Source organism: Mustela erminea, chromosome 9 (genome assembly GCF_009829155.1).
Source record: "Mustela erminea isolate mMusErm1 chromosome 9, mMusErm1.Pri, whole genome shotgun sequence".
Lineage (NCBI taxonomy): Eukaryota > Metazoa > Chordata > Mammalia > Carnivora > Mustelidae > Mustela > Mustela erminea.
In genome coordinates, this window is record NC_045622.1 from 108,479,812 (window position 1) to 108,506,957 (window position 27,146).

At 36.5% G+C, this 27,146-nt stretch overlaps 1 protein-coding gene across 8 annotated transcripts in view; it reads left to right on the forward strand.

Moving 5' to 3' along the window:
- Positions 1 to 27,146, forward strand: part of C9H11orf80 (chromosome 9 C11orf80 homolog) — a 115,118-nt gene that overhangs the window by 24,899 nt on the left and 63,073 nt on the right. The gene's annotated exons all lie outside the window — the stretch shown is intronic.

Genomic DNA, 27,146 nt, shown 5'->3' on the forward strand with positions numbered 1-27,146 from the left:
GTAAAGAAAGAATTACTCTACTTTTGTGAGATTAAGTCTCTTCCTGGAAGTGAATTTGGTATTTTCTAAAACAGACAAACTGAATGATAGTGTTGCCAGATTTAGCAAATAAAAATACAGGATGCCCACTTAAATTTTAATTTCAGAAAAACAATGAGTAATTTTGTAGTGTAAGTGTGTTCCATGCAATATTTTGTCCTGTATTTTATCTGGCAATCCTACAGAAAGATGATGTATAAAATTGTATAGATACAGGAATGAACAAGATAACTAGGTCTCTAGCTTCTCTGAATACTATCTATACAACTTCAGGCAAAATTATCACAGATACAAAATAAAATTTTTGGTAAAGTATTTGTTTCCATCTACCTCAAAGAAATAATGCGTGGAGAAGGCATTATAAATTGTTTTGGCCAGTTTTAATACTGTACTCCACATGCCAAAGTTGGTGTGGTTTAGGAAGTTTTGGTGACCCTGGTTTTAGCTCTTCTTTCCTTTGACTTGAGAATAATCTAAAGCAAAAGGATATACATTTATTTTAAGGAGATCAAAATGATCTGAGAATTGTTGTGCTTTCATGTTTATCTTCTATAGTTGTGTGGTTTGTAAATTATTTAATGGGCCTTTTCCTAATGTGTGGTTAATTTACAAATTTTACAAAATTTTTTTTCTTGAAAGCTTATACCTTTTATTTAAAAAAGAATTTTTTTTTTAAATTAACATGTAATATAGGGGTGCCTGGGTGGCTCAGTCATTGGGCATCTGCCTTCGGCTTGGGTCATGGTCCCAGGGTCCTGGGATTGGGCCCCACATCGGGCTCCCTGCTCAGTAGGAAGCCTGCTTCTTCCCCTGCTTGTGTTCCCTCTCTTGGTGTGTCTCTCTCTGTCAAATAAATAAATAAAATCTTAAAAACGTATATAATGTATTATTTGTTTCAGGATACAGGTCTGTGATTCATCAGTCTTACACAATTCACAGCACTCACCATGGCACATACCCTCTGCTGTGTCCATCACCCAGCCGTCCCATCCCTCCAGCAACCCTTGGTTTGTTTCCTGAGATTAAGAGTCTCTTTTGTCTCCTTCTCTGGTTTTGTATTGTTTCATTTTCCCCTTGTCTCCTTCTCTGGTTTTGTATTGTTTCATTTTCCCCTCCCTTCCCCTATGATCCTCTGTCTTGTTTGTCAAATTCCTCATATCAGTGAGATCATATGATACTTGTTTTTCTCTGTGAGGTGAGTTTTTCCACCTTGTCATTTTGTCCAGAGAAGAACAGATGAATGAGAGAACAAAATGCTAAAAGGGTAACAATGACCCCAGAAGAATATACACAAAACAAATCAGAAGAGACCTTCTAGAAGGTGGTCACTTTTCTGTTCATAGGATTGCTGCTCTTTTCTTTGATCTCCTGTTGAGTTTGTAGGCTGTTCAGAATGATTGGATAACTATCTAGCTATATTCCTGGGACCAGAAAAAATTTAGGTCTCCTGCTCTTCCACCATCTTGCTCCTCCTTACAAAATAATTTTTTTAAAAATTATTTATTTTTTTATTTGACAGAGATCACAAGAGTCAGACACTTTTTACCAACTGAGCCACCTAGGTGCCCCTGTATCCTAGATTCTTAATGTACCTCAGCTTTTTGCTCTGTGAATCTTATTTCTTTCTTTTAAAAATTTTTTATTATTTATTTTTTAAAAAGATTTTATTTGAGAGAGAGAGCCTGTGTGTGAGTGAGGGAGCATGAGCTGCGGTGAGAGGAGGGCCAGAGGGAAAGGGCCAAGCAGACTCCATCAAGAAGGGAGCCTGATGCGGGTTCAATCCCAGGACCTTGGACCACGACCTGAGCCAAAGGCAGACACTTAACTGACTGAGCCACCCAGGTGCTCCCCCATCTTAGGTTCTTCTTGGTGTGCACACATTTGAAGGCAGTAATTGTGGTGGACAATAGCTCCATAACAAAAATTCTGTGAAACCTTGAGTAGAATGTTCTCCTGTGGTAATCATCATAACGACGATTCATTGAGCATTAACTATACACTTAGCTTTGTGCTTGACATGGAGGGGTTATAGAGATGATCAAGACAGATTTGGTGTCTTCCTTATGCGTATACCTAAGATCTTTTAATCAATTAATTCTACTGCCTCCCAAAGCCTATGTCTGGAAGAAAAGGAGAATCAGCTTATTGTCCTGGAGAGTTTGCTCTGATTCTAAGACTTTGGGAAGCCTGAGTCCAGCTTTAAGAATTATGAGTTAACTACCTCAAAACCATCTAGCCTATTTATCAATCTTTAGTCCTCTTCTTTTTTGAATTCTGCCATTTGGGTGATCAAGGAATGGAAAGATCATTCTTAAGGCCACTGCTTTAGTTAATATGTGTGAAAATGCTTTGAAAGAAGTGCAAATCCATGTAAATAACAGGGAGTATGTTGTTATTAGCACTAAGGAAGTAATAGGAATATTTCCTGAAACATAAGCCTATACTTAACACACCTGTACAGTCAGCAATCAGATTGTATCTAATATAATTTCTTCAATTAATATTTGTGAAAGTGCTTTGAGAAAAGTGAAAAACCTATGTAGGTACAAGGGAATGGATTTATTATCACTGTTAATACCTGGAGAGAAGATTTTGAGTTGAATTAGGGTATGGAATAGCCACCTGTTATTATGTTAACACAAAATTTAAACAGTTTGTGTCATGGTAACTTAGTTTTAATTCTTTTAAAAGCTCACAGCAATTTTATGCATATTTATTTATTTTTATATCCTTGGTGATAAGGTATAGGTGTATTACATATCAATTAGACAATAAAAATTGAGTCATTTAATCATAGTTAATCACATTTAATAGCCAACTTCAGCCTATTTTCCAGGCTCATAATACTAACCTCCAGTCAATAATGCTATTTATTTTACTAATTAGTAATAAAAATGACTCAGTGAAACTCACAAAGGAAATTGTCCAAGTTTAAGATTTAAATCCCTTAGCTCCCTGGTTTATGCACCATTAACTATGGCTTTATTACTATGGTTATTTATTTAGGATTCCTATAACATTATTAATGAATTGCTTTATTTTTTTTAAAGATTTTATTTATTTATTTGACAGAGGGAGATCACAAGTAGGCAGACGGAGAGGGTGGCAGAGTTGGGAGGGGGGAAACAGGCTCCCTGCAGAGCAGAGAGCCGATGTGGGGCTTGATCCCAGGATCCTGAGATCATGACCTGAGCCCAGGGCCCTGAGATCATTTCCTGAGCTAAAGGCAGAGGCTTAACCCACTGAGCCACCCAGGTGCCTCATAATGAACTGCTTTAAATTGGTCCATTCACAAGTCTTTACACTGTTTAATTAGCTTCATTAGAAAGTTTCTGATGGCTGATTCATTAACCATCAGATTTCCAGATGTTAAAAAAAAATTAATTATCTATATAAAATTAACAGTATGCCTCTGAATTCACCTTAACTATTTTGTTCTCTTCATTGCTTGGTTGTTGTTTCTCATTGCCTAAAATAAGGTCTGATCTCTCTTTGGGGAACTGTGCTGTTGTAGAGCCATCCACCTTTAATTTTCTTTCCTTCAGTCTGTTCTATCAGGATTGTATAGGTATTTTTCACTGGCTCTGGAATACTTCTATTTGTATACAAACAGGCTCTTATTTTGGGGTGTTTTATTTATGTTGGAATAAGAAGTAATCAAGATTATCTCTCCTTTTTACTTCCTCTGTATGGTTTATGTTCTCTTTCTTGCTCACTTTCTTCTCTGCTTCCTAACTGTTCTTACTTTTATCCTGAAAACATTTCATTGAACATCCACGTTGCCACAGGAAGTCATAGGGAGAGGTAGATCTGAAAATAAAATGTAATGTGATTATCACATAGTATACCAGAGTATAGTACTATAATGGAGGTACGTAAATTCAAGGTGCTTCTTTGGTAACCTAGAGGATAATCCTTAAAGTTCAGTCACCCATATACCTTTCTTCCATTCATTATTCTGTATTATTATTCTGTATTTACTTCAGATAGCTTTTCTACTTTTAAAGTTTTAATATTAATTCTATCAATTCTATGCTGATGAGATTTATTTTTTTTTCTATCACTAAGATGTTTTCAGCTTTGATTGTCAATTAAACTATTCCATTTGAAGGTTCCTTTGAAATATATGTGCAACATATCTGAAGTGGGTTTCATTTTCTTGCTACTAACTTGCTCTGTAATGTCTCCATTTCTTTCAGTGATACTAACATTCATAATTTTCCAAGCTTATACATTTTGAGGGTTTTTTGGCATCTTCTTTTTTCTTTTCTCCATTATCTAATCTTACTGAATTTTGGTTAGTTTTCCTTTTATTGTATAGAATTATTATTTATTCAATTATATATGAATTTAAATATTTCTTTAAGTTCCTAACTTGATGACTCCCAGTTGCTTATTAGGATAACACCTCAGACCAGATGCTAATTGACCAGATGCTCTGTCAATTAGAATAACTTTTGTACTTTGAAGGATGGTGTCCATTAGTATAGACAAATTCTTAAGTGTTTAAAAACTCTCATTACTTCCTATTGATATATGCACTATTATTTTGTGTGATATGCTTATCCATTTATATATAGAAATCCATTTTATATCCATTATATATCTGCTTACCCATTTATGTAGAATTACTTCTATCATAAAAATCTATTTAGCAAAATATAATGATTTTAGTTTATCCTTCTTGTCCAGATCTACTTCCTATCACGTCCTATGCTAGTGAAGAAAAGTAAAAAAAAGAAAGGGTAGAAGAGAGTGATAAGATGAAGGAATATGAAAAATCTTGTGTTTATAGGTCCCTGTTTTGCTGTTTTTTTATTCATATTATTTTGATTTCTTTTTTATTTTTTAATTAGCTCCTCCTCATTCCCATGTTTATTGACATAATTTAACTCTTGTAAAATACAGCTTAACCAGTCGTGTTCAATTGTTTTTCCCAAGTCAGAAAATTTACAGCCTTTTTCTTTCCTTCAGAAAGAAAACTAGATAAGAATACTAATCCTTGAAAGTAGGGAAGACAGCTGTGCTATTGATGTATAGTTATATGATTATGATAGTCTAGTTTTTGCCTCTTTGTTGTGTTCCCTTTTGCTGTCAGGGAGATTTTATAAAAAAAGTTTAGTTTAATTTTGTCCTCTTTGTTAATATGTTGTGAAAGGAAGTGGAAAGTCATGCTTTTTGTACATTAGAGAGATTGATGGGTCCAGGCTTGCTGATCACTGAGTGAGAAATTCATGATGGTGAACTCTTGGATGTCTGACCTAATACGTATTTTTAAACCTGAAATTCTCATATTCAAAGATTAAATTCTATTTTAATTTTATATCTTACAAGATCAGCAAGTCTAAGACTCAGTACTCATCTAACACTTTTTCCCCAGGAGCTCATTTTGTAGACATGATCTCATTCATTCTCCAGAGGTAGGTCAGACTTACGTGTTATCATTTCTTTTTCTGAGATGAGGAGACTGAGTTTTACCTCAGCCTCATATATTAAATTTAGAAGCAAGAGAAGAATTTGTGGTGTCATAGGTCATTGGTTACCCTATGAGTCCACATTTAATCCTAAAACTTTTGGTACATCCAAAACAGTCTCTTGCTGCTAAATTTGCATAACATGTAGCAAGATTTTGTAAAGAGAAGATTGATTGGAGATCAAGAGAATTATTAAATTCTCTTATATAAAATTATATAAATTCTCATATATTAAAATAAATGAATTTGTTAGGATGCCTGACTAACTCAGTCTGTGGAACATGCAACTCTTGATTTCAGGGTTGTGAGTTTGAGCCCCACGGTGGGTATAGAGATTACTTAAAAAATAAAATAAAATCTTTAAAAAAATGAATTTGTCGTCTTTTGCTTCCTTAATATTTCTTTTCTCTTTTCCCTGTTAAACGTATATAATCATACTTCACTATTGAGAATATATTCAAGATTTGATATGAAGGGAAAGGAGATGGAAAAAACATGAACATTGACATGTTTCTTTTCCTTTTGAGATAGGGTAGGTAGAAGAAGAAGAAAAGGAGAGCTCTTAACATCAGAGATCCTGGGAGTTGGCTCATCCTGTAGGCAAGTGGCTTTTATTCAGTAGTTAGTGGGAGCTAGCCTACATTGTACCTGCTTTGGCTTAAAATCCTTGGACTGTTGTTACCCCTCATTGTGTAATCAAGTGGGCACTTATTGCTCCAACTCTGGCCTCTTGGGTTATCATATCGCTTTCATCTCCATAGCAGACCATGTTAGCAGCCGATGGCAGTGAATTTGGCTGGTATGGGAAGAAGGGACATTTTGAGTATTATTTCCGGAGTAGACTTTATGGTTACCCACTTAGCACATTTAAAAAAGTCATATGACACTATATATAACAGTTAACTCAAAATGGATCAAAGACCTAGATATAAGAGCTAAAACTATAAAACTCTTAAACAAGAAAATATAGGTGTAAATCTTCATAGGACATTTAAAGCACAAGCAACCAAAGAAAAAATAGATAAATTGGATGTCAACAATATTAAAAACTTTTGTATTTCAAAGAGCACTATCAGGGGGCCTGGGTGACTCAGCCATTGAGGGGCTGCCTTCAGCTCAGGTCATGATCCCAGGGTCCTGGGATTGAGCCCCACATCGGTCTCCCTGCTCTGTGGGAAGCCTTATTCTCTCTCTCCCACGCCCCCTGCTGTGTTCATTCTCTCCCTGTGTCTCTGTCAAATAAATAAAATCTTAAAAAAAAAAAAAAGAAAGAAAAAGCACCATCAGGAAAGTGAAGAGATAATAATTACATGATGTGATGGAAGTATTAGCTTAGGCTAGGGCAGTAATCATTTTGGAACATGTAAGTATCAGATTTACAGGTTGTACACCTTAACCTTACACACTGTTATATAGCAATTGTACCTCAATAAAACTGAGAAAAAAAATTTTTAAAAGAGAGAAAAGACAACCTACAGAATGGGAGAAAATATTTTCAAATCAAGTATCTGATAGGAGTCTAATATCCAGAGTGCAAAAACAACTTTTACAACTCAACAATAAAAAGACAACTAACTTTAAAATAGGGAAAAGATATGGATAGATGTTTGTTATGAATTGAATGTTTGTGTCCTCCCAAAATTCATATGTTGAAGCCCTAATCCCCAATGCAAGGGTATTTGGAGATGAGGCCTTTGGGAGGTAATTAGGGTTAGATTAGGTCATGAGGATGGGACCTTTATGATGGGATTAGTGCTTTTTTTTTTTTTAAGATTTTCTTTATTTGGGAGAGAGAGAGAGCATGAGAGGGGAGAAGATCAGAGGGAGAAGCAGACTCCCCATGGAGCTGGGAGGCCAGCGTGGGACTCCATCCTGGGACTCGGGGATCATGACCTGAGCTGAAGGCAGTCGCCCAACCAACTGCTCCACCCAGGTGCCCCTGGGATTAGTGCTTTTATAAGAAGAGGAAGAAAGAGAAATATCTCTCCCAAGTGCACCTACCCAGGAAAAGCTATGTGAGGACACAATGAGAAGGCAACTGTCTGCAAGTGCCCTCACTGGGAACTGAATTGTTGGCATCCTGACACTGGACTTCTCAGCCTTCAAATCCGTGTGAAGTAAATTTCCACTGGTTAAGCCTCCTAGTCTGTGATATTTTGTTATGGCAGCCTGAGCAGGTGAAGACAACATTTATCTATATAAATGGCCAATAAACCCACGAGAAAATGTTCAACATCTTTTTAGGGAAATGAAAACCAAAACCATAATGAGGGGTGCCGGGGTTCAGTCAGTTGAGCATCTGCCTTTGGCTTGGGTCATCATCTAGGGATCCTGGGATTGAGCCCCGCATCGGGTTCCCTGCTCAAGCTCGGAGACTACTTCTCCCTCTCTCTCTGCCCTTCCTCCCCACTCGTGTGTCTCTCTCTCAAATAAATAAAATCTTAAAAAAAAACCATAATGAGATACTACTTAATACCCTACTAATATGACTGTAATTTAAAAAGTAACAGGTATTGATAAGCATATTAAGAAACAGGGGCCCCCGTACTTTGCTGGTAGGAATGTAAAATGGTGCAGCCACTTTGAAAAAACAGTTTGGAGGTTAAAATCTCATGCACTAATATTTATGGCAGCATTATACATAATAGCCCCAAACTGAAAACAACACAAATGTCCGTTAATTAATGAGCGAGATGTGCTCTATTCACACAATGGAGTAGTATTCAGCCATTAAAAATTATGAAGTCTTGGTATATGTTACAACATGGATGAAAATTGGAAATATGCTAAGTGAAAGAAGCTGGATACAGAACGCCACACATTGTATGATTCTACTTATAGGAAATGTACAAAGGAGAGTAGAGGGAGAAGGGAGGAATGGGGGGGTTAGTATTAATGGGTATGAGTTTTTCTTCTTGGTGTAGTGAAAATGTTCTGGAGTTAGTGGTGATTGTTGTATAACCTTGTGAGTGTACTAAAAGGCACTTAGAATAGTGAAATATATGGTGTGAATTATATACCAGGTTTAAAATAAATCCCCCCCTACCAGTGTTTATAGCAGTACTATCCATGGTATCCAAAATATGGAAAGAGCTCAAATGTCCATTGGCTGATGGGTGGTTAAAGATATGATGTACACACACACACATGCACACGCACGCACACAGGCTGGACTATTCCTGAGCCATCAGAAAGAATGCAGTCTTGCTATTTGCAACATCATGGATGGAAATAGACTGTATTATGCCAAGTGAAATAAGTTTGAGGAAAACAAATACCATATGATTTCACTTGTGGAATTTAAGAAGCAAAACAGGTGAACATAGGGGAAGGGAAGGAAAAATAAGATAAAAACAGAAATGGAGGCAAACCATAAACTTTTTTTTAATTTTTAATTTTTTATTAACATTTAATGTATTATTTGCCCCAAGGGTACAGGTCTGTGAATCGCCAGGTTTACACACTTCACAGCACTCACCATAGCACATACCCTCCCTAATGTCCATAACCCAACCGCCCTCTCCCTGTCCTCCTTTCCCCAGCAACCCTCGGTTTGTTTTGTGAGATTAAGAGTCTCTTATGTTGTGTCTCCCTCCTGATCCCATCTTACTTCATTTTTTCCTTCCCTACCCCCTAAGCCCCCCACATTGCTTTTCAAATTCTTCATATCTGGGAGATCATATGATAATCATCTTTCTCTGATTGATTTATTTTGCTCAGCATAATACCCTCTGGTTCCATCCACATCATTGCAAATGGCAAGATTTCATTTCTTTTGATGGCTGCGTAGTATTCCATTGTGTATATATATCACATCTTCATCCATTCATCTGTTGATGGACATCTAGGTTCTTTCCATAGTTTAGCTATTGTGGACATTGCTGCTATAAACATTCGGGTGCATGTGCCCCTTTGGATCACTACATTTGTATCTTTAGGGTAAATACCCAGTAGTGCAATTGCTGGATCATAGGGTAGCTCTATTTTCAACTTTTTGAGAAACCCCATGCTGTTTACCAGAGTGGTTGCACCAGCTTGCATTCCCACCAACAGTGTAGGAGGGTTCCCCTTTCTCTGCATTCTCGCCAGCATCTGTCATTTCCTGACTTGTTACTTTTAGCCATTCTGAATGGTGTGAGGTGGTATCTCATTGAACCATAAGAAACTCTTAACTATAGGGAACAAAGGGTTGCTGTCGGGGAGGTGGGTATGTGGATGGGGGGTAAACGGGTGTTGAGCATTAAAGAGGACACTTGTAATAGACACTGGGTGTTACATGTAAGTGATGAATCACTAAATTCTACCCCTGAAATTAATACTACACTATATGTTAACGAGCTTGAATGTAAATAAAATTTTAAAAGAAAGAAAAAAGAAGTAGTTATATGAAATTGACATTTTTTGAACTGTCATTTCCCCCTTTCCTTCTCTCTCTATATTGACACTGCTTCTGGCCTCCCGACCCATGGTTAATTAACCACCTGGGCCAGTATAATCCCCTGCTGCCTTGATTTTCTATCTTTCCTTACGGCCTTTAAGCTTGAATAAACCCCTTCTGTTTGTTTTTCCCATTCTTATTTCCAAGCTGCCAAATGTTGCTAGTATAAATCATAACACTGGGCACACTACAAATATAAGTAGAATTTTTAACTTTATAAGGGTTTTCAATAATTATTCTTTTATTTATTGAAAACCCTTATAAAGTTAAAAATCGTTTAATTTTGATACTGTATGTTTCAACCTACTTGAACTCATCTAAACAAATTTACCTTCTGTTTTTACGGGGAAGATTGAGATTGTCCAAGTGGTATTTCTTTAAATTCTCTTTGTAACTTAAATTTGAAATACTAAGTTGTAATGAGAAAATCTGTCTATTAGCTTCATAGGCTTAGACAAATCAGTCTTATGGCAACTACTTCATCTGCAATATTATCTTTTCAGAAGTTTGACTGTATGTAGAACCTAATTTGTAATTGTTTTATTATAAAATGCTTTTATATTATAAGGAAGTGCTTTTGATAAAGTAGGTATAAGGTATTTATTTAAAAAATTCCTACAAAAAGTTCACAAACTTATCTAAATGTCTGTAGTTAGCATTAAGATGTAGAATAAATATTGGGGTACCTGGGTGGTGCAGTTGATTAAGCACCTGCCTTAGGCGAGAGGTCATGATCCCAGGGTCCTGGGATAGAGCCCAGTGTCACACTTCTTGCTCAGTGGGAGTCTCCTCCTCCCCTGCTCATGTTTTTCTCTTTCTCTCTCAAATAAATAAATAAAATCTTAAAAAAAAAGATGTCAAATACATTTCGAAGAATACTGGTTGTAGTCCTGACTCAACTACTTGGTGTGAGTTTGGTTATCTTGATCTTTTTGTACTTGGGATTCTCAGAATATAAAATGTAGGGTTTCACAGTGTAAACAGATTTCAAGATCCAGTTTTTAAATTCTGCTTTTCATCTCTGTACCTTAATTTTCTGATATATAAAGTGAAAAACATGGTCTCTTTCACAATTAGCTTTAATTTTGTAACGAGAAACCAATTTTTAAAAGCATAAAGCATCATGTAAATAAACATGAACATATTCTATATTTCCAGAAGTATTTCTCATCCTATAAAAAAGGATAAATGTGCTATTTCTCTGGGCTTTAGTCCCTTCATGTTGAACCTATGTCACATCATTTTTGCTATTTAAATCTTTGCCTCTGTTACACTGGCTTCTTTGCCCTATGTGCATATGTTACCAAGTCTTTTCCAGTCTTAGAAAAGAAGGAAAAAAGACAACCAGTCCTCAATCCTACTATCTGTTTTTCTCCTTTCTTCCGTAAATTTAAGGGAGCAATCTCTATTCACTGCTCTTACTTATTCTTTTTCACTCAATTCCCTAGTCCCTTATAAATTAACTCTTCACTTTAACCAAATATATTTATTGTAGAACTGCAGGAAAATGTAGTAAAATATAAAGAAAAAAATAAAAATTTTAAGTCCACCATTCAAGGCTAATAATTTTTAACATTTTGATGGGTTTTCTTGCAATCCTTTTTCTTTTTTTTTTTTAAGATTTTTTTTGTTTATTTGTTTGACAGAGAGAGATCACAAGTAGGCAGAGAGGCAGGCAGAGAGATACTGTATCTTTTGGAATTATGATATGGTGTTTAAAATCTGTTAATATGATGACTTACAGTGGTAGACCTTCTTAGGAAAGAAGTCTGACCTTATGAAAGAAGGTAGACCTTCTTATGAAACATCCTTGCAGTTCCATCACAGTTTTATCATGAAGTTTTATATATCCTGGACTTAGTTTTTACATCTGTATTCTCAGTGAGATTGGTTTCTGTTGTCTTTGTCCTGTTTTGGTAGCAAGATCATTATATTAGCTTTGTAAAATGAGTTGGATAGGTTTATCCATTTCTGTTATGGAACTTTTTATATCTGTTCTTTGGAGATTTGGTAAAACTAACCTGTTTAAAAAAAAAGTCATCTGAATCTGGTATTTTGGGTGGAGGAAGGGGAGTGGAAAATATTTTTTATAACAAACTTGTTTTCTTTGATGATGTTTGGTTTAAATTTTCTGTTTCTCCTAGGGTCAATTCCATATATATATATACATACATATATATATATACACACACACACACACACACATATATATATACATACATACATATATATGTATATATACACATATATAAAATATATATATACACATACATATATATACATACATACATATGTATGTATATATATATATATTTTTTTTAAGGTAAAGGAGGGGTAGAGGGAGATGAGAGAAAATTTTATGTGTGGAGACCAATGTGGGGCTTGATATCACAACCCTGAAATCATGTCCTGAGCCAAAATCAAGAGTCAGGCACTTAACACCCTGAGCCAGCTAGGCTCAGTGTATTTAAAAAAAAATATACGAACACACACAAATTATTTCTTACTCCATTTCAGTCATTCATCCAGTACATATTTATTGAGCAAACTGCTATGTGTTAGGCATTTCATTTTATTTTTTAATTTCATTGATACATTTTTATGATTTAAAAATATTTGTATTCTTATCTCTTTGGGATCTATGTTATTTTTTTGTTTGTTTGTCTTTAATTTGACACAGAGAGAGAGATCACAAGTAGGCAGAGACAGGCAGAGAGAGGGAGGAGCAGGCTCCCTGCTGAGCAGAGACCCTGACACCGGGCTCGATCCCAGGACCCTGAGATCATGACCTGAGCTGAAAGCAGAGGTTTAACCCGCTGAGCTACTCAGGCACCCCCGGGATCTATGTTATTTTTGTGCCTTTTTCTTAGTGGTGGTGATCATTATACTAATAGCAAACATTTCATTTTATACATGAAAAGGTGAAGTAACGTTCAAAATCACAAAGCTAGTAAGTGGTTGAGTGGGATATATGAACCTAGACAGATTGGCTGCAGACACTCTTACCCACTATTCAATAGTAATATGGTTTACTCTATAGTATACTATTTTGCCCCAGGTTTGCCTATATTAGCTTTTTACATAACCAACTCTCGTTTATGCTCAATAAATGAACAGATACTAATTTCTCTCTTCCTTTGACAACTTTTCACTTTACTCTTATACCACAAGTTGAAGAAATCTATAGCCTGTATCACATTTGGTGGTTGAGTTGTTGAGGTTGTGTGAAGAAGCAGGTGTACGTTTGGAAAAATGATCAAGTTTTTTCTCCCTTCATTCTCAACTTACATCCTTTTGGTTTGGGAACCAGTAGTAGTATGAGGCTCAAATGTATATTCCCTTGTTGGAGACTTGAGTGATCATATCTTTCCTTCCTGGAGCCCACTGAATATGCAGCAGTGGCTACTAGTCTCTCTACCTTTTTTGAGGGAGTAAATGAGGATTTGACACAATATTTTTAAAAGGTTCTGATCCATTAAAATATTCTGCTTTCTATTTCTTTCTCTAAAGCATGTCTGGGGAACACCTGGGTGGCTCAGTTGGTTAAGCGTCTGCCTTCGGCTCCGGTCATGATCCCAGGGTCCTGGAACTGAGTCCCACACTGGGCTCGTTGCTCAGCAGGGAGGCTGCTACTCCCTCTGCCTGTCACTCTCCCTGCTTGTATTCTCTCTCTGACAAATAGATAAAATCTTAAAAAAAAAAAATAATGTCCAGGGTTGTTTTATAATGTGGAAATAATTAGCCAATTTAACTAATGACATCAAGCCACAGAGCCAACCCAAGAACTTTTCATCTTTTGGCTTAATTGGCTTCCTTCTTTAAAATGCTTGATATGGCTGCTTTATTTACTGGTACATTATTTGCAAGCATTATGATAAAGTTATGTTAAAGGACAGGAGTCAGACCAAGTGAGACCAAATAGTTACTGGTTTGTTGAGTCTCTTGAAAAAATAAAACAATATGTAGCCAGATCTTAACGTTTGCCCCCCCACACATGAATTATTTTTAAAAGGAACTTTCTGTTAATAGAAGCAATATTACCCATTTTAGAATATTAGAAAACAGAGAAAAAGAAAACACTTCTTGCATGATAAATCTTGGCATTTTATTATATTCTCTGCAAACTCCCCCCTGATGTATTTTTAATGTAGTTGTAATCACAATATATATAGTTTTGTCCTACTAGTTTTTTTAACTTAATATGTAAGTATTTTTTCATGTTATGACATAGTCTTCTAGTCCTTATTTTTAATGGGTAAATTGTCCATAAGATGTGTCATTTTCATTTTGTATCATTAATCATTTTAATAGTAATCATTTTCATTATTTTAAATTTGATCATTTTAATCATTTCATTTAACCATAATCATTTTAATATTTTTAGGCATTTAAGTTTAGTTTTTCCTTCCATTATTATGAATAATGGTGAGTTGCAATGATTAGGAACTCATAGGTGTGTCTTTGAGCAAGTTTTTGATCTTTTGAAAGAAGCTAACTCATAAAGCTGTTTTGAGGATTAAATGAGGTAATACACATAATGCATGTAGCATAGTGGTTGTTCCGAGTACATAGTTCTCAATAAATGCTAATGTAAATGTCACTGGGATGAATAGCTTAATGTATATAGCTTTTTACTTAATTGAGAAATTTAGGGCTGATTTCCCTAAAATAGAATTAACTTAGTCTGTGAACATTTTTTATGGTTCCTGAAATCGGTTTTAAAAACATTGTGTCATGTAATGTAGCATTTCTAAGTGAAGACACCAACTTCCTATACTTTGCTAGCCTTGGGAATTTTAATTACTTTAAATATTTTAGCCAATTTAATAGTTAATGAAATGGTATATAATTTCAATTTGTGTTTGTTTGAACCTTTTTATAAATGTTTCCTATCTGCACTTTCTTTTTTTCTGAACTTTTTCCATGTTTTTAGGGCTAAATTTCTAAGGTGAAATTTAGAATAAATTTGGCCATTAGCTGTATGTTGTGATGTCAATATTTATGTTTCCCCAGACATCCATATGTTGGAATCTTAATGCTCAGTGTGCTGATATTAGGAGATGGGACCTTCGGGATGCTTAGGTCATGTGGATGGAACCTTCACAAATGGGATTAGTACCCTTTTAACAGAGACTTCACAGACCTTTCTAGGTCCTTATGCCATGTGAGAATGCAAGAAGTCTGGAACCTGAAAGAGGGCCCAGAACCCGACAAAGCTAGGACACTCATCATGGACTTAACAGCTTCCAGAACTATGAGAAATAAACATCTGTTGTTTATAAGCCACCCAGTTCTGTGGTATTTTGTTAGAGCATCCCAAATGGACTAAGATAGTATGCAATTTATATTTTTAGGCTTGATACCATGATTTACAAATCATTGACATTCATTTCACTATTATAATGCCATTTTGTTTTGAGATGCATAGTTGGCTATGGAATGATAGGTCTAGTGTAATGATTTCCCAGATTGTATTTTCTTCTAATATTTACTGATATAAGGGTCTCATTGTGGAAGTACTTGAAGAGCTAGAATATTATTTTAAAATGTTCTTTAAACAAAAGCTATTTGTGTGATGATGTTCTTTTCCAAACAGATTAAAATGATATTTATGCTGTGTTACTTATGTTATTAAAATCAATTTTACTCTAAATAGGTACATATAGTGATTGAAAACACAGACTTTAAAGTCAGGTCAATGCTAAACCCTAACTTTTACATAAGATGTAACATTTGAAAACCAGTTGTCTCAGTTTGAAAGTGGGGATAATAAGGGAATTCCTATCTCATAGAATTAAATTAATTTAGTTAGGTAGTATTATAAAATGTAAGTCCAGTCAGTTGCTTTTTGTTTTGCTCCAAACTTTTGGAAAGGATTTCCTGAATAAAATCACTTGTTTTGGGGAAGCTAAAAAACTAAATGGCATCAGTTGTCTTTATTAATTGGAAAAAAAAACCCACTTTGATTTCTCCATACCTTTTATTCCCACTCAAAAAGGAATAATTTCTTTGCATATTGATTACCAGATATAAAGAGCATAAGCTGTATAGCTTAATCATTGGCAGGAATTTTATTTTTTAAGGCATTCTAGACTTTTCTGTATTTATTTGATATATCAAATCTAAGTTCTTTAGTATTTAATTACTCTATGGGCATTTAAAATTAATTTTTTCTTATGAACTATTTTATATGTGTGATATAAAACAAAGAATAATGAAAGAAACATATATCACCCATACTTCTGGAGATAATTACTATTAACATTTAAATATTTTTCCTTAAGGTCTTTTTTTCTTTACCTATATATTGTCATAAATACCATTTTCCATAGTATGTCTTATATTTCTCACTTACAGTAAGAATTTTCTTATTTCATAAGAAGTCTTTGAAAATACCATTTACAAAATCACAGTGGGGGTCCTAGCCAATGTAATAAAGCAAGAAAAATGAAAGGCATAGAAGTTGGGAGGCATAAGTAAAAGACCTAAGTAAAACTGTCTTTATTTACAGATGAAATGATTGTTTATATACAAAATTAGGGAATCTCTAAAATAGTATTAGAAAAATATGTGTATGTAACAAGGTCACAAGGTATAAAGTCTATAAACAAAAAAAATATTTTGATATACTAGTGGCAAACAACTGGAAAATAAAACTTAAAAAACAGTTCTAGGGTACCTGGATGGCTTAGTTGGTGGAACATATGACTCTTGAACTTGGGGTTATGAATTCGAGCCCACTTTGGGTGTAGAACTTACTTTAAAAAAAAAATTGCATTTGGGATGCCTGGTTGGCTCAGTTGGTTAAGCATTGAGTCCATTTCAGCTCATGTCATGATCTCAGGTTCCTGAGACTGAGCTTTGCATTGGTCTCCTCACTCAGTGGGTAGTCTGCTTCTCTCCTTTGTGTCTCTGCCTCTGTTCTTATGCTTGCTTTCTCTCTCTCTCTCTAAAATAAAATAAGCAAATCTTTTTTAAAAAATGTCTTTAAAATATTTCCATTTATAATAGCATCAAAACACATAAAACAGGGATAAATTTTATGTAAAAAGTTGTTCTTGGGGCAACTGGGTGGCTCAGTTGGCTAAGCATTTGGCTTTGGCTCAGGTCGTGATCCCAGTGTCCTGGGATTGAGCCCCTCATTGGGCTCCCTGCTCAGTGGAGAATCTGTTTCTCCCTCTGCCTTTATTGCTCCCCCTGCTCGTGCTCTCACTCTGTCAAAATAAATAAATAGAATCTTTAAAAAATAGAAGTTCTCTATGCTGAAAACTACAAAACATTGTTGAGAGAAATTAATGGAGGTATGTACCATTGGAAGATTGGAAGATTCAGTATTTCTTTTTTTTTTTTTTTAGATTTTATTTATTTATTTGACAAATAGATCACAAGTAGGCAGAGAGACAGGCAGAGGGGGAGGGGGGAAGCAGGCTCCCCTCTGAGCAGAGAGGCCAACGCGAGGCTCGATCCCAGGACCCTGAGACCATGACCTGAGCCAAAGGCAGAAGCTTTACCCATTAAGTCACCCAGGGGCCCCAGATTCAGTATTTCTAAGATGTCTATTCTTCCCAAATTGATCTATGAATTCAACACAATCATAATATCAGTAGACTTTTTGTAGAAATTGACAAACTGGTTAAAAATTTATGGGGACTATAGCAAGGCTGCAAGATAAAAGGTTAACGTACAAAAGTTAGTTGGGTTTTTATATGCTATCAATGAACAAGTAAAGTTTTAAGTTAAAAACAGATTACTGTTTACATTAGCACCCCCTAAAATGAAATACTTAGGTATAACATAAAAAAATGTACAAGATCTATTGAGAAAATCTATAAAGCTTTGAAGAAAGATATCAAAGAAGAATAAGTGGAAGAGATGTTCCATGTCATGGTTAAGAAGATTCAATATTGACATGACATCTGTTCTTCCCAACTTGATGCAGAGATCCGATGCAGTCCCAGTCATAATCCCAGCAAGTTATTTTGTGAATATTGACAAACTGATTGTAAAGTTTATATGGAGAGGCAAAAGACCAGGAATAGCCAACTCAGTATTAGAGAAGAACAAAGTCATAGAACTGACACTACCTGACTTCAAGACTTACTATAAAGCTACAGTAATCAGAACACTCTGGTTTTTCTCCACATCCTCACCAACACTTGTTTCTTGTGTTTTTGATTTTAGCCATTCTGACAGGTGTGAGGTGATGTCTCATACTTTAGATTTGCATTTTCCATGATGATGAGTGATATTGAACATCTTTTCATGTGTCTGTTGGCCATCTGAATGTCTTCTTTGGGGAAATATCTGTGCATGTTTTTGCCCATTATTTAATTAGATTGTTTAGGGTTTTTTTGGTGTTATATAGGTTTTTTATATATTTTGCATACTAACCCTTTATCGGTTGTGTTATTTACAAATATCTTCTCCCATTCAGTAGTTGTCTTTTAGTTTTGTTGCCTGACTCCTTTGCTGTATAGAAACTTTTTATTTTGATGTAGTCCCAATAGTTTTATTTTTTGCTTTTGTTTCCCTTGCTTCAGGAGACATAAATCTAGAAAGATATTGTTATGGCTGATGTCAGAGAAATTACTGCCTTTGTTCTTTTCTAGGATTTTTATGGTTTCACGTTCTTCACCTATTCTGAGGTTACTTTTGTGTATGGTGTAAGAAAGTGGTCCAGTTTCACTTTTTGCATGTAGCTGTCCAGTTTTCCCAACACCATTTGTTGAAGAGACCTTTCCCCATTGCATATTCTTTCCTCCTTTGTTGAAGATTAATTGACTCCATTTAATCATGGGTTTATTTCTGGGCTCCCTATTCTGTTTAGTTGATCTGTGTGTCTTTTTTTGTGTCCATACCATACTGTTTTGATTGCTATAGCTTTGTAAGTTAAGTGTTTGCTTTTGGCTCAGGTTATGACCCCAGGGTCCTGGGATCAAGCCATGCATCAGCCTCCTTGCTCAGTGGGGATTCTGCTTCTCCGTTTCCCTCTGCCCCTTCCCCCTACTCATGCTCTGACTCTCAAATAAATAAATAAAATCTTCAAAAAAATAAATGTTTGGTAGAATTCACCTGTGAAGCCATCCGGTCCTGGACATTTGTTTGTTGGGAGTTTGTGGATTACTGATTCAATGTCATTGCTGGCAATCAGTCTGTTAAATTTTCTATTTCTTCCTAATTTGTTTTTGGGAGGTTGCGTTTCTAGGAATTTATCCATTTCTTCTAAGTTGTCCAATTTCTTGGCATATAATTTTTTATCTTTTTTTCTTATCCTTTGTATTTCTGTGTGTTGGTTATTTCTCCTCTTTCATTTCTGATTTTGTTTGAGTCTTCTCTCTCCTTTTTTGGGGGGAGGGTCTGGCTAAAGTCTTTTTTTAAAAGATTTATTTACTTATCTGACAGAGAGAGAGGAAGAGCAAACACAAGTAGGCGGAGTGGCAAGCAGAAGGAAAGGGAGAAGCAGGCTCCCTGCTGAGCAGAGACCCTGACTTGGGGCTCAATCCCAGGACCCTGGGATCATGATCCGAGCTGAAGGCAGACACTTAACTGACTGAGCTACACAGGCATGTCTTTTTTTTTTTTTCTTTTAAGATTTTACTTGTTTGAGAGAGAGGGAGAACACATACGAGCAGAGGGAGAGGGAGAAGCAAGGAGCCCAATGTGGGGCTTGATCCCAAGACTCTGGTATTATGACCTGAGCTGAAAGCAGTTGCTTAACGGACTGAGCCACCCAAGTCTGGCTAAAGTCTTACCAATTTTCTTGATCTTTTCAAAGAGCCAACTCCTGGTTTCATAGATCTTCTCTCTCTTTTTTTTTTAGTTTCTCTTTCATTTATTTCTGCTCTAATCTTTATTATTTCCTTCCTTCTACTGGTTTTGGGTTTTGCTTGTGCTTTTTCTAGTTCCTTTAGGTATAAGGTTAGGTTGTTCATTTGAGATTTTTCTTGCTTCTTGAATAAGTCCATGTTGCTATAAATGTCCCTCTTAAAACAGCTTTTGCTGGATTCTGAAGACTTTGGATTGTTGTGTTTTCATTTTCATTTGTCTCCATGTATTTTTTAATTTGTTCTTTGATTTCTTGGTTGACTCATTGTTTAGTAGCATGTTATTCACCCTCCATGTATTTGTGTTCTTTCCAGATTTTCTCTTGTGGTTGATTTCTAGTTGTGTAGCATTGTGATCAGAGAAGGTGCATGGTATGACTTCAGTCTTCCTGAATTTGTTGTAATTCGTTTTGTGGCCTCACATGTGATCTATTCTGGAGAATGTTCCATGTGCATTTGAAAAGAATATGTATTCTATTCTTTTAGGGTAGAATGTTTTGAATATTTCTGTTAGATCCATCTAGTCCAATATGTCATTCAGAGCCACTATTGATTTTCTGTTTGGATGATCTGTGCATAGATATAAATATAAGCGGGGTGTTCAAGTCCCTTACTATTACTGTAATACTATAGATTACTTCTTTTATGTTTGTTATGAGCTGTTTTGTGTATTTGGGTTCCTCTCATGTTGGGTGCATAAATATTGACAGTTCTTACATATTTTTGTCGGATTGTTCCCTTTATGATTATGTGGTGTCCTTCTTTGTCTCTTCTTGCAGTCTTTTGTTTAAAGTCTATTTTGTCTGATACAAGTAGTAGTACCCTGGCTTTGTTTTCACTTCCATTTGCATGATAACTATTTTTCCATCATTGCACTTTCAATCTGCCTATATCTTTAGATCTGAAATGAGTCTCTTATAGGCAGCATAGAATGGGTCTTGCTTTTTTATCCATTCTGTCACCCTATGTATTTTTTTTTGTATTTTATTTATTTATTATTTGGGGGGTGGTAGGGAGAGAGAGAATCTCAAGCAGGCTCCATACTCAGCATAGAGCCCAACATGGGGCTTGATCCCAGGACCCCAAGGTTATGACCTGAGCCAAAATCAAGGGCCAGACACTTAACTGACTGAGCCACCCAGACACACCACGCTATGTCTTTCTTTTGATTGGAGCATTTAGTCCATTTATATTCAAAATGGTTATTGATAGATATGTATTTATTGCCAATTCCTTCCTTCTTTTGTGGTTATTTTTGTAGTTCTTCTCTGTTACCTTCTGCTCTTGCTTCCTTTCTCATAGTTTGCTCGTTTTCTTTAGTGATATTCTTTGATTCCTTTCTCTTTTTTTGTATATCTGTTACCAGTTTTTGATTTGTGGTTACCATTAGGTTTATATATAACATCTTACACTTATAGAAGTCTATATTAAGTTGGTGGTTACTTAAGTTTGAACCCATTCTAAAAGCACTACATTTTTACTCCTTTCTTCCCCTGCTATGAATATGGTGTCACATCCTTATATTTTGTGAATCTCTTGACTGGTTCTTATACATTGTTCATTTTACTTTGGTGCTTCCTACTTTTCTTATTCCTGCTTATGATCTTTCCGTTCAGAGTTGCCTTTAACATTTTTTGTAGGGCTGGTTTAATGGTGACAAATTCCTTTAACCTTTGTTTGTCTGGAAAACTCTATCTCTCCTTCTATTCTGAATGATAGTCTTGCTTGATAGAGTATTAGTTGCAGGTTTTTTTTTTCTTTTAGCACTTTGAATGTATCATGCCACTGTCTTCTGGTCTAAAAAGTTTCTGCTGAAAAATCCCAGGAGAGGGAGAGTGATAGCCTTGTGGGGTTTTCCCCTGTGTGTAATTGTTTTGTTGCTTTTAAAATTCTTAACCATTACTTTTTGCCATTTTATTTATTATATGTCTTAGTGTGGACTTCCTTGGGTTGATTTTGTTGGGGAGGGTATCTATACCTTCTGGATCTGGACTTCTGTTTCCTTCCCCAGATTCAGGAAGTTTTCAGCCATCATTTCTTCAGACTAGTTTTCTGCCCCCTTTCTCTCGCTTCTTCTGGGACCCCTATAATGCAAATGTTATACTTGATGGTGTTGCAGAATTCTCTTAAGCCTATTCTTATTTTTTATTATTTTTCTCTCTCCTGTTCCATTTGATCACTTTCCATTACTCTTCCTCCAGGTCACTGATGCATTCTTCTACTTACAGTCTGCTATTCATTCCCTCTAGAATATTTTTGATCTCAGTTATTGAGTTCTTTGTCTCTGATTGGTTCTTTTTTTGCTTTCTTTCTCTTTGCTGAGGGTCCCACTGATGTCCTCCACTCTTTTCTCAAATCCACTGATTATCTTTAAGACCATTATTGTAAATTCTCTATAAGGTGTATTACTTACCTCCATTTTATTTAGCTCTTTTGCTGTGATTTTGTCCCGTTCTTTAATTTGGGACATATTCTTATGTCTCCTCATTTTGTCTAACTCTCTCTGTCGGTTTCTATGTGTTGGGAAGGTCACCTATGCCTCCTGCTCTTGAAATTAGTGGCCTTATGAAGAAGAGGTCCTGTAGTGTCCTGAAGTACAACGTCCCCTGCTCACCAGAACCTCGCATTTCAGGGGTGTCTCCCATGTGTGTTGCATGTGCCCTGCTGAGCTGCACTTGCCTTCATTCCAGTCTTCAGTGGCTCTCTTTGCCAGTAGTGGGCAGTGTTTTGTCCCTGTGTTAGTGGGCCAGGGCGGGGCTACCTTGGGTTTGAGCTTAGTCTGACCAGTTATTTGTCAGAGCTGTGGTAGCCCCAAACTGTAAGGCAGTTTCCCTGTGTTGTCCTGAGAAGTTTTTGTTGGTGGGTGGGGCCTGCAGTCAGACCAGATGTCTACCCACTGCTAGGGCTGCAGTCAGACTGGTGTGTGTGGTTATCTTCCCCTCTCCTCAGGGGAGGAGTCACTTTGGAATTGTGCTAGCCCCTCCAGGGACTGCTTACACACTGCCAGGGTTGTGGCATCATTCTGAATGGGCTCCTGCCAAGGATGTGTTGTTGAAGGGAGTGTGTCCACAAGAGAATACAGGGGCAGGGCCCATGGTACCAGCAAAGTCTGCCAGTCTGCTGCAGGAGAAGACCTGCAGCCACTGTGGAAAACCCCTGCCCAGGCCAGGATGGAGGGGGACACTATAGCAGGAGAATCCTAACAGAGGCATGCTGTTAGCAAGCTAGGTAGAAAGTGTTTGTTCTGTACTGGTTCTTGCAGGAGTCTCTGTATTTAGGCTGGGAGCCAGGGGAGGGAAATGGTGACTGCCGGCTCTTTAATTCCTTTTTTTTTTTTTTTTTTTTTAAGATTTGCTTATTTTAGAGAGAGTGAGAGTATGAGCAGAGGGAGGGACAGAGGGAGAGTGAGAGGAAGAAGCAGACTCCCCGCTGAGCAAGGAGCTTGATGGAGGGCTCAATCCCAGGATCCTGAGATTATGACCCGAGCCAAAATCAGACATTTAACCTACTGAACCACTCAGGGCCCCACCTCTCCCCACCGCCTCTGCCACCCCAGCTCTTTTCTTCTTGGAGAAGTCTTAATTGTTTTTCAGACTGTGGTTTCAATACTGTATTGCAGCCGGGCTATTTGTTGTACTGTCTCTTTAAGGATGGGAACTCAGTTTCCTATCCCTTCCAGCTCTTCCAGAGCTTAGCTGCTGATTTTTAAAGTTTCAGGCATTAGGCGCTACAGATTGAAAGAACTTGTGAAGTTAGGCGCCTCTAGTTTTCAAAGCCAAATGTTATGGGGATTTGTTATCCTACTGCAGGTCACCTGTGCCTGGGTTGCCTGGTGTAGGGTCTTTTCTCCCCTCTCTATGCCCTGGTGTCCCTCCCTCCCATGGACAGTCATTTTGGCTCTCGACCTTTTCTGCCCTTCTTAGGATCCTCCTACTCATCCTCTTCCCCAGAAGTCTCCAAACGTTATTAATTTTTTAAAAACAAGGAAAATAAAAGGGCATCTGGGTGACTCAGTTGAGCACCTAACTCTTGATCTCACCTTAGGTCTTGATCTCAAGGTCATGAGTTTAAGCCCCACGTTGGGCTCCATGCTGGGTGTGGAGCCTACTTAAAAAACAAATAAGGGGCACCTGGATGGCTCATTCAATTAAGCATCAGACTCTTGATTTCTGTTCAGGTCATGAGTAAGATTGAGCCCTGTGTCTGGCTCTGTACCCAGCAGGGTGTCTGCTTGAGATTTTCTCTCTCCCTCTGCCCATCCCCTCGCCCACACTCTCTCAAAAAATAAATAAGTAAAATCTTTAAAACAAACAAAACAACAACAAAAAAACAGGGAAAATATATGTAAATGGAAATGAGCTAAGATAATTAAAACAAACTTGAAAAAGAAGAACATTACTGGAGGGCTTAGCCTACCCTGCAAAGTACTTTCTATGAAGCTACAGTAATTAAGACAGTGTTGACTTGGCATAAAGACAACAGTGGGGAAGAATAGAATCCAGAAATAGGCCCATACTTCTACAGTTACTTGATTTTTTTTTAATAAAAGTAAAACAATCCAGTGAGAAAAATATTTAATTGAGGTATAATTGATGTATAACATTATTTAGTTTCAGGTATACAACATAATGAATTGACATTTGTATACATTGTGAAATGATCACTACATTAAGTCTAGTTAACATCCATCACCATAAATAGATGCAAACTTTTTTCTCATGATGGTAGCTTTTAAGATCTATTCTTTTAGCAACTTTCAAATGTGCAATACAGTATTATTAACTGTAGTCACCATGGCAAAAATTACATTCTCTTGACTTCTTTATTTTATGACTGGAAGTTTGTATCTTTTGACTCCTGCAGCCCCATCCCTCTACCCAGGAACTACCAGTCTGTTCTCTGTATCTATAAGCTAATGTTTTTCTTTTTTTCTTTAAGATTTAATTTATTTGGTTGAGAGAGACAGCACAAGCAGGGGGGTGGGAGGGGCAGAGGGAGAGGGAGAAGCGGACTCCCCATTGAGCAGGGAGCCCAACATGATCCCTGAGATCATGTCCTGAGCCAAAGGCAGACGCTTAATCTACTGAGCCATGCAGGTGCCTCTCATTTTTTTCTTTAAGATTCCACGCGTGAGATCACAATATATTTGTCTGTCTTTATTTCACTTCACTTAGCATAATGCCCTTATTGTTCATCTGTGTTGTCACTAAGAGCAAGATTTCATTTTTCTAAAGGTTCAATAATATTCCTGTGTGTGTGTGTGTGTGTGTGTGTGTGCCGTATTTTCTTTATCTATTTGTCTACTAGTGGAGACTTAGGTTGTTTCCATGTTGTGGCTATTGTAAATAATGCTGCAATAACATGTGTTGCATATATCTTTTCAAATTAGTGTTTTTGTTGTCTTTATGTAAATAGCCAGAAGTGGAGTTGCTGGATCATATGGTAGTTATAATGTTAATTTTCTGAAGAAGCTTCATACTGTTTTTCTTAGTGTTTGCACCAATTTACATTCTCACCAGTAGTGCACAAGGGTTCACTTTTCTCCACATCCTCGCCAACACTTTATTATTATCTTTTTGGTAATAGCCATTCTGACAGGTGTGAGGTGATACCTCATTGTGGTTTTGATTTGCATTTCCCTGATGACTAGTGATATTGAGCGTCTTTTCATGTACGTATTGGCCATCTGTATATCTTCTTTAGAAAAATGTCTATTCATATCCTTTGCCCATTTTTTAATCAGATTGTTTGGGTTTTTTGCTCATATATTTGTATGAGTGCTTTATATATTACAGATATCAACTCCTTATTTAGATATATAATTTGCAGGTTTTTTTCTCACTTTCAGTAAGTTGCCTTTTTTTTTGTTTGTTTGTTTTGTTTTGTTTTCCTTAGCTCTGCAGAAGATTTTAGTTTGATGTAGTCACACTTGGTTATTTTAATTTTTGTTGCCTTTGTTTTTGGTGTGAAATCCCAAAAAACTAATTACCAAGACCAGTATCAAAAAACTTCCTGTCCGTTTTCTTCTAGGAGTTTTATGATTTCAGGTCTTAACATTCAGGTCTTTTTTTTTTTAATATTTTATTTATTTGTTTGACAGACAGAGATCACAGGTAGGCAGAGAGGCAGGCAGAGAAAGAGGAAGGGAAGCAGGCTCCCTGCTGAGCAGAGAGCCCGATGCGGGGCTCGATCCCAGGACCCTAGGACCCTAGGACCATGACCTGAGCCAAAGGCAGAGGCTTTAACTCACTGAGCCACCCAGGCGCCCCTTGACAATCAGGTCTTTAATCCATTTGAGTTAATTTTCATGTATGGTGTAAAATAATGTTCCAGTTTCATTCTTTTGCAAAGCATTTACATTTTTAATTTGAAAATAATTTTAGACTTACAGAAGAGTTGCAAAAACAGTACAAAGAATTCTTATATACTCTTCATCCAGCTTCCTCTACAGTTGGTACTTTAAGTACCTATAGTGCAGTTATCAAAACTGAGAAATTAACATTGGTAAAATAATACTAACTAAACTACAGACTTCATTAGATTTTACCAGTTTTTCTACTAATGTTCTTTTTCGGTTCCTGGATCCATTACAGGATCTCACTTTTCATTTTATTGTTATGTTTTATTAATCTCTTTCAGTCTGTGACAGTTTCTCAGTGTTCCTATTTTTTCATGACCTTGATACTTTTGAAGAGTATTTGTCAGGTAATTTTTAGAATGTCTTGCAGTTAGAGATTGTGTGATATTTTCTTATATTAGATTGACGTTATGCATTATTGGGAACAATACCACAGAGATGATGTATTCATTTCATTGTATCATATGAAGGAACTAATGATATTGAGGTCTTTTTCTTAGTGAAATTTACCTTGGTCATTTATTTAAAACCACATTGAGAGACCGCCTTACACCAGTTGATGGGTATGCAAGTTGGTGTAGCCACTTTGGAAAACAGTGTGGGGATTCCTTAAGAAATTAAAAATAGAGCTACCCTATGACCCTGCATTTGCACTACTGGGTATTTACCCCCAAGATGCAGATGTAGTGAACAGAAGGGCCATTTGTACCCCAATGTTCGTAGCAGCAATGGCCACAGTTGCCAAACTGTGGAAAGAACCAAGATGCCCTTCAACAGACAAATGGGTAAAGAAGATATGGTCCATATACAATGGAATATTATGCCTCCATCAGAAAGGATGAATACCCAACTTTTGTATCAACATGGACGGGACTGGAAGAGATTATGCTGAGTGAAGTCAAGCAGAGAGAGTTAATTATTATATGGTTTTACTTATCTGTGGATCATAAGGAATAACACAGAGGACATTGGGAGATGGAGAGAAGTGAGTTGGGGAAAATTGGAGGGGGAGA